Source organism: Protopterus annectens, chromosome 11.part0 (assembly GCF_019279795.1).
Source record: "Protopterus annectens isolate FY-2018-M chromosome 11.part0, PAN1.0, whole genome shotgun sequence".
In the NCBI taxonomy this organism is placed as follows: domain Eukaryota; kingdom Metazoa; phylum Chordata; order Ceratodontiformes; family Protopteridae; genus Protopterus; species Protopterus annectens.
The window spans coordinates 37,183,997-37,198,546 of NC_056745.1; positions in this window are offsets into that span (position 1 = coordinate 37,183,997).

Consider the following 14,550-nt stretch of genomic DNA (forward strand, 5'->3'; position numbering starts at 1 on the left):
ACAAAAAAACTAGGAGCATTATACAGAAATAAGCAACTTCTCACCAAAGCAGCAAAGATTTCAGTAGCAAATTCCCACCTTATCTCCCCCCTACTTTATGCCTCTCCAATATATACCAACCTAAGGCAATGCGATCTAAACAAGCTAGAGACCTGCTACAACAAAATCACCAAATTCACCACAGGGACATCCTACCGTAGTCACCACTGTCTCTCATTTGCTGAATTGGGCTGGCTTGAACTCCCTCACCTCCTTCAATGGTATCAACTCTCACTCGCCCACAAGCTAGTAAACCATTCACTAAATGTCCCATCCCTCCAGAATCTACTCCAACCCTTTCGCACCACCAGACCACTAAGATCCAGCAACAAAAATCACTTGCAGATCACTAAAGAAAATAACTCTGCTGGTGAAGCACTATTCTCTTGCACCATAGCCAAATTATGGAACTCCCTCCCACCCACAATTACCTCCATACCATCATGCACCCACTTCAAAACTTTACTAAAAGCGCACCTAAAAACATGCTGGCTATGCCCTTGCAACTCCCACTCTAATATCACCCACCCCATCCAACCACTACCTTTCTTTCCACTCCACTAACTACCTTGATTATAGCAAGCTCAGATGCTCATAAGCCTAGTACTTATTATACAGGAGGAACTTCTTATTGTAACATTTGTTAATGTCTGTTATGTACTTCACAGATAAAGATTCTAGTTGTCTACTGATGTACTATGTTCTTCATCTGTAAATATGTTGTAAGTAATTGATATGTAAATTGTTAATTGCTATGTAATCCAATGTAACTACTGTCTGTTTATTTTAACTGTGGAGCTTTTCTCCCCGGGCCTCTGCTAAAAATGGACCTACGTCCACTCGGACACTCCCGGTCAACAAATATAAATAAAATAAAATAAATAAATAAAAACAGCTCTTGTACTCACTTTCCTCACTTATCTAGAGGACAATAGTTTTTTATTCAGGCATGTCCAAGGGTCAGCTCCCAGTGTTCTCTCCTGTCTATCTGATGAATCTGGGCATCTTGGGGGCAATGTAGAAATTGCCTCATGTACACAGGCAACCCTCTCCTCCTACCACCCAACACTACAACCTGTGAAAGATGCACTTATCTAGCCAAACTGGAGGTAAAGCTCTCTCCATCCCAGACTGAACTTGACAGTCAAGAGGAGAAGGTAAACACTTGCACCACACCACACTCATCACATAGTCTCACGAAATCTATACCACCAAAATCCACACATAGAAACACAAAAACATTCACAGAGGCTCTCAATAATAATCTGCTCAAGCAACAGAGACATTCAAAGCAGAAATGCAAGCAACCTCCACCCCCCAACACAACCCAAATGAAACATAGCCCGCAGACTCATTGTGCCACTCAACCACAGCCAATAAGGCAAAACAATGTACCCAACACACTAGTCATAGATGACTCTATAGTCAGGCACACTGATATCCCACTCACCAGGATAAACAAGAAAAAGGTTACTGTCGGGTGCCAGGATCTGCCACATAACCCACGCACTCAGGTCACTCCACAACAAGTACAAATATGACTCTGTCATTGTCCATGTTGGTGTGAATGACCTGAGATGTACCTCCCTGGACTACATGAAAAGAGACATGGAAGAGCTCTCCGATTTTGTAGCCCAGGCAGGTATGACCCTTGCCCTGAGTAGCATTCTGCCATCACCCAGAATGATGCCGCAGTACAAGGACAAAATGATTGACTTCAACAATTGGCTAAGCTACTGGTGTCATTCTAAAGGTATCCAGTATCTGTCTGCCTGAGATGACATGGTCGACAGACCACAATGCTTTGCCTGAGATGGCCTGCTCCTATCACCCCTGGGATTCCGGATACTGGCTAAGGTTCTTGCCATCCCTATAGTGCCTTTTTTAGGCAAGGTTCAAATGACAAATTCACCACCATAACAGGAACAGGCAAGCAAAAACTGAGAGTGATGCTACTCAATGCTAGAAATCTAAATCTCAAAATGCACTCACTTGAGGCACTGCTTAAAATGGAGAACATCGATATCTGTGCAGTGACTGAGACCTGGTTCAAGGCTCCAGAGAGCACCCTGCACTACCAGGCTATAACTCATACCACACTTTTTTGCCATGTAACCTGGACCAGAACACCAAAGGGGGAGGTGTGTCCATATTCATTAAGGATATCCACACCTCCAGGCCAGTTTCTCAGCATAATGCAGCTGAGGTTATCCAAATGCAACTAACTCTAGGCAAAACTGCAATCCAAATTGTAGCTTGCTAAAGATCCCCTACCATGCCCCAGGATTCCCACTCCTCTTTTCTTGATGTACTGGAAAATATTAGGTTCAACCAAACACCCTAATAATGGGCGATTTCAACTACCCTACATTAACTGGGAAAACTACTCATGTACCAATTCCTTCGCTCAACGCTTTCTGGAATTCATTAACTCCAATGCCCTGGATCAACTTATCCACACCCCCACCAGGGGCAACAATATCCTAGATCTAGTCATTACCAACATGAGTGACTGGTGTTTCACACCTGAAGTCAATGCCTCATTGGTCCGATCCGACCATAAGCTAATTACTCCAGAATTCCACATCCTGCCCCCACCCCCCATTAAGGAAACCATGGTAAAAAATTTCTCCAAAGCCAACTTCATGCTTCTTAAGACAGAAGTGGTGAACTTCAAGAATGAACTGGCACCCCACATAAGTACCATGTTCAGTCATAGTCTCACCTCAGGCTTTGTGACTGCTGAATGGCACACAGCGACGGTTATCCCACTCCACAAGGGGGGAGCCACCACGGACCCCGGGAACTACCGCCCCATTAGCCTGACGAGCCTGGTCTGCAAGGCCATGGAACGTATCATCATGGAATTTATAAACAAAGACATTGGTAATCTCCAAACTCTGGACACCACCCAGTTCGGGTTTGTAAAAGGCAGATCATGTCTCCTAAACCTGATAGACTTCTTTGAAGCAGTCACCAATGCCGTAGATGAGGGTAAGGTGGTTCACACAGCCTATCTAGCTCTTGCCAAGGCTTTCAACACCATCCCCCACTCTGAAATTATAGATAAACTCACTAAACTAGATATAAATCCCTATGTCACAAGATGGGTTGCCAACTGGCTCACTGATAGAACCCACACTGTGAAAGTAGCAGACTCCAAGTCCGACTTCAGACCAGTGACAAGTGGAGTACCACAGGGTTCAGTCCTGGGTCCTCTCCTGTTTGGTAACTACTTCTCTGAAGTACAGGCTAACACAGAAGGTCTTTGGCTAACAAAGTTTGCAGATGACTGCAAACTAGGAGCCATAATCAAAACTCCTAATGATGTGGACATCCTACAAAAGAGCCTCACTGAGACAGATGCCTGGTGTCAAAGCCATGGCCTCAAGCTAAATACCAAAAAGTGCATTGTCATCCCTTTTGGTAAAAACTCTGTACCCATGAACTGCAACATAGGGGGTAGTATACTTAACACCAAAAGTGTGGTAAGAGACCTTGGGACACAGGTGGACAGTAGTCTCTCCTTTGATAATCACATCACCACAGTAGGCAGGACGTCCTTCTACGTGGCACACCTCATCACAAAATGTTTCTCATCCAGAAAAAAAGAGGTCATTGTTCCCCTCTACTCATCACTCATTAGACCCATTATAGAGTACAATACCCTTTTGGTATGTACCTCACAAGACATCTACAGCAACTGGAAAGGCCACAGAAATACCTCACAAAGAGGATTACCAGCCTCAATCAGATGCTGTATGCAGACCATCTCAAAAAACTCCAGCTTTACTCCATCGCATATCGCCTACTCAGAGGTGATCTCTGCCTAACATACATAGCTATGTCAAACCAAGCTCCACTTAAAGAAATCGCAATCCCTCCAAGCTACACACTTTAGGGATCTAAACCTTGTCACCACAATAAACAGAACATGCCGGAGGGATAGATTCCTGTCCCAGAGACGTCCCATACTCTGGAATAAACCACTTATCTATATCAAACAAAGCTCTTCATTAGCACTCTTCAAGAAAAATCTTGATGATTAGATGGGAAATAGGAAATTCACCCCGGGGATCACTTCTGTGGCTCTGCTCGACAGTGGCACAGGAAAATAATTTTCTTGGGTGGCAAAAGCCAGGGTACCTTTTTGACTGGGATTGTATAGGCCCCATAGCCTAATACCTACCTGTGAACCTATGAACCACACTGCTACACCAGGAAAGGCCTGCATCTGACCCCTCTACGGTTCTGATTATTGGTAAAGACTATGTCTAGCCCCATAGTGACTTTTTTTAGGAAATGCCAACATGATAAGCAAGTAAAGGAAAATATAAAGATGTTACTGCTCAACGCTGGGGGGCTATAAAGAGACTCCACTCTCTACAAGCTCATCTCTCTCTGGAGAACATTGACACTGTTTTTTTTTTATTTCTCCAAGTCTTTTGGATTTCTAATACCATGATGGGAATGGATCCCATTCCTATGTCAAATTACGATTAAAGTTCATGAAATTAGTATTGTTTCAATCTTTGATGTCAGCCAGAAGTGCTCTTCGCAGCACTCATAATGTGCCCAGTAGTGACGCCTTCTGTAGTTCATATGAAGTTAAATGTATTGGTAACATATCTAAATATGACTGTAAATTTTTTTTTAAAAGACCCTTTCACTCCTACTACTATTGGAACTGTCTGGGTATCTTTCTTCCACATTGCTCTCATTTCTGCCTGTAAATCCTGATATTTTATGACTTTGTGTCTCTCTGTACGTAAGACACTGTAGTCACTGGGTGTGGCAATTTCAATGAGTAATGCTACTCTTATCTTTTCTTAGACCACTATATCTGGTTTTCTAGCATCTATTTTTTGAACTGTTGTTAATGGATGATCCCATGTGATGTAGACTTCATCATTTTCTATGATGCTTTGTGGCTGATGTTTCCAGTGTTTTTTGGCCACTTCAATACAATAATGTTTGCACAATCCCCAGTGCAACAGTCTAGCCACATTATTATGCCTTTCAGTACACGGTCCTTCTGCCATTAGTATGTCGCAACCAGCAATAAGGTGTGCAACTGTTTCCAATTCGGTTTTGCAAAACCTACATTTGTCTGTTTCTCCCACATGTTCAATGGACTTTATAAACCAGTGTGTACACAGCCCACTATCTTGGACTGCCAATATTAACCTTTCATCTTTTGGTTTGAATTTGCCTCTCCTTAACCATTCCTGCATTCGTTCCTGCTCAGCATGATGTTCTTCCAGATGTTTTCTATACTTGCAACAATATTTATGCTTTTTCCACATTTCTTACTTCTCGTCTGATCCTTCACCTTACATTCTTTCTTTTGTTTTTTTGGCACATTCAGTTGTTGCCTGATTTTTATCTGCTTCTGGTTTGATTTCCATTCCTGCTTGACACCAATAAGTTTCTGCTAGATTAAGCAGATAAGTAATTTTAGATTTTTTTCTCCTCATGTTTCAAAACTTTCACTATGTTTGGGTCTTGTGAGGTCAGCAGATATGTGTGGAGTCCCACGATTGCAGATCTATACATGTAATCAATTTTAATGAGGCCCATCCCTCCTTCGGAATGGGGAATCTATAATCTTGTTATGCACTGATTTATATAAATCACTTGGTGAGCATGCAGTATCCTTCTTGTTTTCCTGTCTAATATATCCAACACTTTTTGGGGCCAGTCAATCTCTCCAAAACTGTAAGTTAGGACAGGAAGAACAAATTGGTTTATAGCTTGTATTTTGTTCCTAGATGTCAAGATTGTTTTCAGGATTAATTCACATCTTCTGTATTCCTTACTAAGTTTTATTCACATTTGTTTGTGTTTTATTGTTGATCCTTCATCAGTTCCCAAATATTTATACACTCCTTCTTGCTCAAGTTCTTTTACATCACATTCTTGTCCCAAACTGATGTTTTCCTGGCGTTGCAGTTTTCCTGCTTTAATGGTTGCTTTTGCACATTTATCAAGACCAAATGACATTCTTATATCATCTGAAAAAGTTTTGACAACTTGCAATTGTGCTTTCAGTTCCTCATCTGATGATCTATGCAGTTTTAAATCATCGACAAAGAGAAGTTGAGAAGTCTTTACATTTTGTTGTTTTCTATGAGACAGATTTTAGCCATGGCCTAAGCTGTTGAGTAAACAGCCTAATGGATTAAGGGTAGGCAGAACAGTAACAGTGACAGAGACTCACCCTACAATATCCACCCCCCTTTGAATTTTTTTCCCTGGGATAATAATTTGTCCTTTATCATGGCTTAATTGTAAAGTGGTCTGCACTGTTTCATGGTCACTGTAATGTAGTCGATCAGCGTAGGGTGTATCTTATAAATTTTTAAGCACTCTTTTATCCATGAATGAGGGATACTATCAAATGCTTTTTTGTAGTCAGTCCATGCCATACTTAGATTCTTCCCCTTTTTACAGTTCTCCACTATAACTTTGTTTAACAACAAATGGTCCTTTGTTCCATACGAGTTTCTTTTATTGCCCTTTTGTTCTACTGCCGTATTGAGTTTTCTTCTAAATGACTATCAACTCTGTCAGCATTAATTCCCATGTATAGTTTATAAGTCATCGGAAGGCAAGTTATTGGTCTATAATTTTAGGGTAGCTTGCAGGTTCACTCTTAAGCAGGAGCATTATTTTTCCTGTTGTTAGCCAGGTTGGTGTCTGTTTGGGGTGCGCATATAAACAGTTCTGACTCATGGCTAAATCTTCTTGCAAAGAGGTTAGTACTTTTAACCAAAAGTTAGGTACTGCATCTGGGCCTCGGTTTTGCAGTTAGAGGCTTTTCTTAACTTTGTTTTAGTCTCTCTGGCTGTTACTTCATCCCATTTCATATCCTGTACCTTTAAACTTCTTATTCTTTCTTTTACATGTTCTATCCATTTAGCATCTTGTTCCACAGGATCTTCATGCATCTATTTCCTCTTTTTTTTGGTGGTCTTTCAGTTTATTTTACAGTATTTCCCAATTCTCTATAAAACCTTTTTGGGGCATCAATCTTCTTCTTCTTCTTCTTCTTATTTCTTATTCTTCTTCTTCTTCTTCTCCTTCTTCTTCTTCCACTGTTCCTTTATATTTATCTGTGCATCTTCTAAGTCTTTCCGCCTGTGCTAAAATTTTTAGTTTGTTTCCAATAGTGCATGATAGATCCTGGTCTTTTCTAATACTCTGCATTGTTTTAATCACATCTATCTTTCTTAGTATTTTTTTTGCTCTTTCCTGCTTTTATACTCTTCTAACAGTGACACTTCCTGTCTTAGCTGTGTTATAGTTTTCTCTGTTCAATACCTCCATGATGGTATTCGATTTCTTTCCTTCCTTTCCCTCACTACCCCGTGTTCCTGTGGTAGAACTTTATCAGTTATTAGTTTAGCTGCACAGTAATATATCCTATTTACTTCTGTTATATCACATGGATCTCTATGGACAGTCCTAATTACTGTGTTCATTTGTTTTATCAAACTTCTGACTTTTGGGGTTTTATTAACATTCTGCAGTCTATTTCTTTCATTAATCTTCATATATCTGTCCATGTCTATTAAATCAAGCAATTCTTCTTAGTTCATTTTCTTCCATACTGAGGGCACATCCCTTGTTCTTCAATTCCTGTGGGCATTCTGTAGAAAGTTCTATATCATCTTCCTGTGGCACATTCTTTTCAGTTTCATCCTGTGTCATCTGTTGCTCTGTCATATGGGAACTCACGGGCCTATCACTCCTCAAAATTAACTGTGTCAGAGTTTCCACAGTTTACTGTTCCTTTCCTTGCTGTCCAGCTTCAAGTGAATGTTTATACTAGTTTCCTGTGGAAGGCTCCAAAATATCTTCATCTGGCACCTGACCCAGTGTTTCGCATTCCATTGGATTTCCTTTAATTTGGATGTCCATTGCTCTATCCTGTTGTGGTGCTTTCTGAATTAGAGTTTCTACACTGAATCCTTCACTTCGCAGGTACTCCATAACCTCAGTTTCTGTTTCTTTAACTTCTCCATTACTAATCTCCTTTTCTACTTTTCCTCTTTGTCGTCTTGTTTTTGTGTTGTAAAGTTTTCCATGTCCAGATTCCTTTGCCTATATTTTTCTTCAAATATCTTTGGTACTGCTCATTTTGTATTGGTTAGTTTTGCTTTCTCCTTTGCATAAATATTACACCACATTAAATCTCTTTTTCTTTCCCATGTCCATATTTCTTCTTCAGATGTCTCTTGATCTTCCTGTTTCTCCTTACTTTGGGGACTTACTCCATCATGCTGTGATGTAACTTGTGCTAGGCCTTCTACACCAAATACTTCACTTCGCAGGCACTGCATAACTTCAGCATCTATTTTTTTAACTTCTACTTTACTGAGCTTCTTTACTAAGTTCCATCTTTGTGATATTATCTTTTTACTGCAAAATTTTCTATATCCTGATGCCTTTGCTTGTATTTCTCTTTAAATATCTTTGGGGCTGCCTTGTTTATATTGGCTTTCTCCTTTGCATAAATATTGCAACATATCAAATCTCTCTTTCTTTCCCATGTCCATATTTCTTTTTTATATCTTTCAAATCTCTCTTGGTTTTGTTGTTTATATTTTCACTTCCTCAGATGTTTCGTTTTCCAAACAGGTCAAGGTTTCTTGATTTATATACTGTTTTTTACAAATCTGTTGTATTAATGAATCCAACTTTTCATTTGAAGCTTCTGACAGTTTTTCTTGCAGAAGTATTTTTCTTTCCTCTAATATCTGTCTTAATGATTTTGTATATCTTATGTCTGGAAATTCTGGTCTTTATGCATAACAGTAACAATACATAATTTCTTTCTATCCTCAATAGTCCACATTATCATCTTTATGGCTCTTCTTTGGCCCAACAGTTTTTGTGATTTTTGAGGACTGCTACTTCCTTCTACAACAGGAGGGCCCGGCCCCATTGTAGGGATGTTTCTGTATTTTGAGGATTCTACACAGTCATCTTTTTTAGTCCTGGCACCAGTGTGCCTACCAGGACTGGGCACTTTTTTATCCTGGGTCTTGTGCACCCAGCTATCTTTTTTAGTTTTTGACCTACTTCTGTCCATGATATATGTCATATAAATACAGTCTTTATATCAGTGTCGCCTTGGTGAGATTTTGTGACAACAGGGTCCACCTTGAGAAAGTACTCACCAAGACTTGAGGATGAATTCAATTTCAGCACTACTACTCTCCTTTGCTTGCTGACTTTTCATCTCTCCATTCGGACCCCACCTGTGGACACCTGTGCAGTGACCAAGATATAGTTTAAAATACTGGAGAGCACTCCAGTTATACAAGGTGTAATGGTTTTCAGATGTTTAGACAAGCTACTGTGCAAGAGGGGAAGAAAGGTAGAGGTGTCTCAGTCTTCATCCAAAAGAGACTCACATCAAGGCGGGTAAACCAGAATGCTGCACTAGAGCTTCTTCATGCCTAATAACCATCAGAAAGATCCTGCATCCTATATTGGTTATAGAGCTCCCTCTATGACACAAGAAAGCCACAATGTTTAGGTACAGGAAGTAGGCTCAGTATTAAACCCAATACCATTCTCCTAGGTGATCTAAATAAGCCAATCATAGACTGGGATACCTACACCACCACTAGTGCACAAATACAGAGATTCATGGACTTTGTCAATATAAATACCCTGGGACAATTTGTCATAGGGGGATAACATCTTGGATCGTGTCCTTATTAACGTGGGACCGTCTTGCACTACCCCTTCCATATTTTCATCACTTGTTATGTCTAACCATAAAGCAGTCTCCTTCGAAATAGAATTGAAACCAGAGATACCTTCTACCCAAGGTACCATAAGGAATTTCTTTAAGACAAACTATCTACTCCTAGTGATACACTGGGAAACTTCAAATCCACACCAAATCCAGTTAACTCCACAAATGACCGGTGTAAAAGCCAAACTGCAATGGATCCTGTGTCTGGAGGTCTCCTATAGCCTTGTTGATAATTTCAATGATAATTCCATGGATTTGCAAACAAGACTAGTCAGAGTAATTGGGCCATAGTTTCCAATGATGTGTTGAAGGTCCTCCCTTATGAAGGGGAATGACCGTCACAGTCCTCCATTTATGTGGCACAAAGTCTGTTTTAAGACTACAGTTATAATAATGACTACAGGGGTCCTGATAAGGCATATTTTAGACCATTCAGTAGGCATCCTGGGATGTTATTGGGACCCAATGAGGTTGTGTTCTTGCCTTTGGTTAGTGCAGCCAGTACATGCTCCTTACTTGTAGTTGGAGTGGTTGAGTTCGAGGGTAGTTTTTAGGGGATAGTTAGTGAGTGAGAGGGGGTAAAGCTGGAAGTAAATTTGTCCACTAACAGGTTTTCTGTATCACCAGACTCAGTGAATGTGGCACCATCCACTCAGCACATTTCTGAGTGCTGCCCTTGAGGTTTTGGACATAGCTGAAGAACGCCCTATAGTTATCATTCACCTGGAAGGCTATCTTAACTTCAAAGTTGACTTAGCCTAACCTGGTTAGTCCTCTCAGATGCCTATTTAGTTTGATGTGAAAGTTTTTATCTTTATAGGAATTTACCCTTCCTGATTTTCCATAATTTTTTTCAGTTTGTTGTATATCTTCTTTAATTTAGGATGCCACCAGGGTGGCTTGCTTCTGGGGCTAGTTCTGGATGTACTTCTGCTATGTACATCTGGCTCTATGCAGCCATTCATGTGGTTGTGCAAAGTTTCTGAGATCAATTCGACATAGGCTACTGTGTTCTAAGGGTTTGGAGAGGCATTGAATTTTGACAAGCCATCACTTAATAAAAGGTGATTTGCATTGGAATAGCTACTAGCTGTTACTGGTTGTAAATAGCTTGCAAAGTTGATTTTGATTTTGAAGGAGACAGCTTTCTGATTTGACCTTACCAGGGAGGACGAATCACTGGGGGTGGGGGAGGGGGGTTGCAGTGTTCTTCCATATTTATGAGCACAAGGCCTAGTATGTTGGAGTCTGTAGTAGGTGTATTCGCTATTTGGTCAAGGGTGTTTGTATTTATGAAGTCTAGGAACCTCTCAGCCTGTAGATATGAGGCCATGTAAGATTCACAGCCTATACAGGAGTCATTAAAGTCTCCCATGAGTAGGGTATTAGATTGGATGGTAGGTGTCTCCAGTAGGTCCAGGCATGCATTGTGAGCTACTTGGGACATGGAGGGTGACCTATAGCTGGCTAGGATATGATACAGGATTTTGTCTATGGTGACCTGCACATGGAGGACCTTCAGCATGTCACCGTGTTTATTGAGAAGCCTTCAGTTTTGGCCCTTGGCTGTGCAGCTACTGGCGTAAATGTGTGGAAGTCACTAAAACCTTGCATTACCTTTATCCTCTCTGTACTTTAAACTATGTACTGATAACTGCACAGATGTCTATATTCCAGAGTGTGAGCCTCTCTGTACTTTAAACTATGTACTGATAACTGCACAGATGTCTATATTCCAGAGTGTGAGCCTCTCTGTACTTTAAACTATGTACTGATAACTGCACAGATGTCTATATTCCAGAGTGTGAGCCTCTCTGTACTTTAAACTATGTACTGATAACTGCACAGATGTCTATATTCCAGAGTGTGAGCCTCTCTGTACTTTAAACTATGTACTGATAACTGCACAGATGTCTATATTCCAGAGTGTGAGCCTCTCTGTACTTTAAACTATGTACTGATAACTGCACAGATGTCTATATTCCAGAGTGTGAGCCTCTCTGTACTTTAAACTATGTACTGATAACTGCACAGATGTCTATATTCCAGAGTGTGAGCCTCTCTGTACTTTAAACTATGTACTGATAACTGCACAGATGTCTATATTCCAGAGTGTGAGCCTCTCTGTACTTTAAACTATGTACTGATAACTGCACAGATGTCTATATTCCAGAGTGTGAGCCTCTCTGTACTTTAAACTATGTACTGATAACTGCACAGATGTCTATATTCCAGAGTGTGAGCCTCTCTGTACTTTAAACTATGTACTGATAACTGCACAGATGTCTATATTCCAGAGTGTGAGCCTCTCTGTACTTTAAACTATGTACTGATAACTGCACAGATGTCTATATTCCAGAGTGTGAGCCTCTCTGTACTTTAAACTATGTACTGATAACTGCACAGATGTCTATATTCCAGAGTGTGAGCCTCTCTGTACTTTAAACTATGTACTGATAACTGCACAGATGTCTATATTCCAGAGTGTGAGCCTCTCTGTACTTTAAACTATGTACTGATAACTGCACAGATGTCTATATTCCAGAGTGTGAGCCTCTCTGTACTTTAAACTATGTACTGATAACTGCACAGATGTCTATATTCCAGAGTGTGAGCCTCTCTGTACTTTAAACTATGTACTGATAACTGCACAGATGTCTATATTCCAGAGTGTGAGCCTCTCTGTACTTTAAACTATGTACTGATAACTGCACAGATGTCTATATTCCAGAGTGTGAGCCTCTCTGTACTTTAAACTATGTACTGATAACTGCACAGATGTCTATATTCCAGAGTGTGAGCCTCTCTGTACTTTAAACTATGTACTGATAACTGCACAGATGTCTATATTCCAGAGTGTGAGCCTCTCTGTACTTTAAACTATGTACTGATAACTGCACAGATGTCTATATTCCAGAGTGTGAGCCTCTCTGTACTTTAAACTATGTACTGATAACTGCACAGATGTCTATATTCCAGAGTGTGAGCCTCTCTGTACTTTAAACTATGTACTGATAACTGCACAGATGTCTATATTCCAGAGTGTGAGCCTCTCTGTACTTTAAACTATGTACTGATAACTGCACAGATGTCTATATTCCAGAGTGTGAGCCTCTCTGTACTTTAAACTATGTACTGATAACTGCACAGATGTCTATATTCCAGAGTGTGAGCCTCTCTGTACTTTAAACTATGTACTGATAACTGCACAGATGTCTATATTCCAGAGTGTGAGCCTCTCTGTACTTTAAACTATGTACTGATAACTGCACAGATGTCTATATTCCAGAGTGTGAGCCTCTCTGTACTTTAAACTATGTACTGATAACTGCACAGATGTCTATATTCCAGAGTGTGAGCCTCTCTGTACTTTAAACTATGTACTGATAACTGCACAGATGTCTATATTCCAGAGTGTGAGCCTCTCTGTACTTTAAACTATGTACTGATAACTGCACAGATGTCTATATTCCAGAGTGTGAGCCTCTCTGTACTTTAAACTATGTACTGATAACTGCACAGATGTCTATATTCCAGAGTGTGAGCCTCTCTGTACTTTAAACTATGTACTGATAACTGCACAGATGTCTATATTCCAGAGTGTGAGCCTCTCTGTACTTTAAACTATGTACTGATAACTGCACAGATGTCTATATTCCAGAGTGTGAGCCTCTCTGTACTTTAAACTATGTACTGATAACTGCACAGATGTCTATATTCCAGAGTGTGAGCCTCTCTGTACTTTAAACTATGTACTGATAACTGCACAGATGTCTATATTCCAGAGTGTGAGCCTCTCTGTACTTTAAACTATGTACTGATAACTGCACAGATGTCTATATTCCAGAGTGTGAGCCTCTCTGTACTTTAAACTATGTACTGATAACTGCACAGATGTCTATATTCCAGAGTGTGAGCCTCTCTGTACTTTAAACTATGTACTGATAACTGCACAGATGTCTATATTCCAGAGTGTGAGCCTCTCTGTACTTTAAACTATGTACTGATAACTGCACAGATGTCTATATTCCAGAGTGTGAGCCTCTCTGTACTTTAAACTATGTACTGATAACTGCACAGATGTCTATATTCCAGAGTGTGAGCCTCTCTGTACTTTAAACTATGTACTGATAACTGCACAGATGTCTATATTCCAGAGTGTGAGCCTCTCTGTACTTTAAACTATGTACTGATAACTGCACAGATGTCTATATTCCAGAGTGTGAGCCTCTCTGTACTTTAAACTATGTACTGATAACTGCACAGATGTCTATATTCCAGAGTGTGAGCCTCTCTGTACTTTAAACTATGTACTGATAACTGCACAGATGTCTATATTCCAGAGTGTGAGCCTCTCTGTACTTTAAACTATGTACTGATAACTGCACAGATGTCTATATTCCAGAGTGTGAGCCTCTCTGTACTTTAAACTATGTACTGATAACTGCACAGATGTCTATATTCCAGAGTGTGAGCCTCTCTGTACTTTAAACTATGTACTGATAACTGCATATATGTCTATATTCCAGAGTGTGAGCCTCTCTGTACTTTAAACTATGTACTGATAACTGCATAGATGTCTATATTCCAGAGTGTGAGGAAGGCTTGGAGGGAGTCAAGTTTTTTTTTTTTTTTTTTATATTTCGTATTATGATCCTGGCATTGAGCAGTAACATATTGTAGTTCAGATTAGTTGATTTTGCTATGTCATTAGGATGTAAATTTGACATGACATTGCC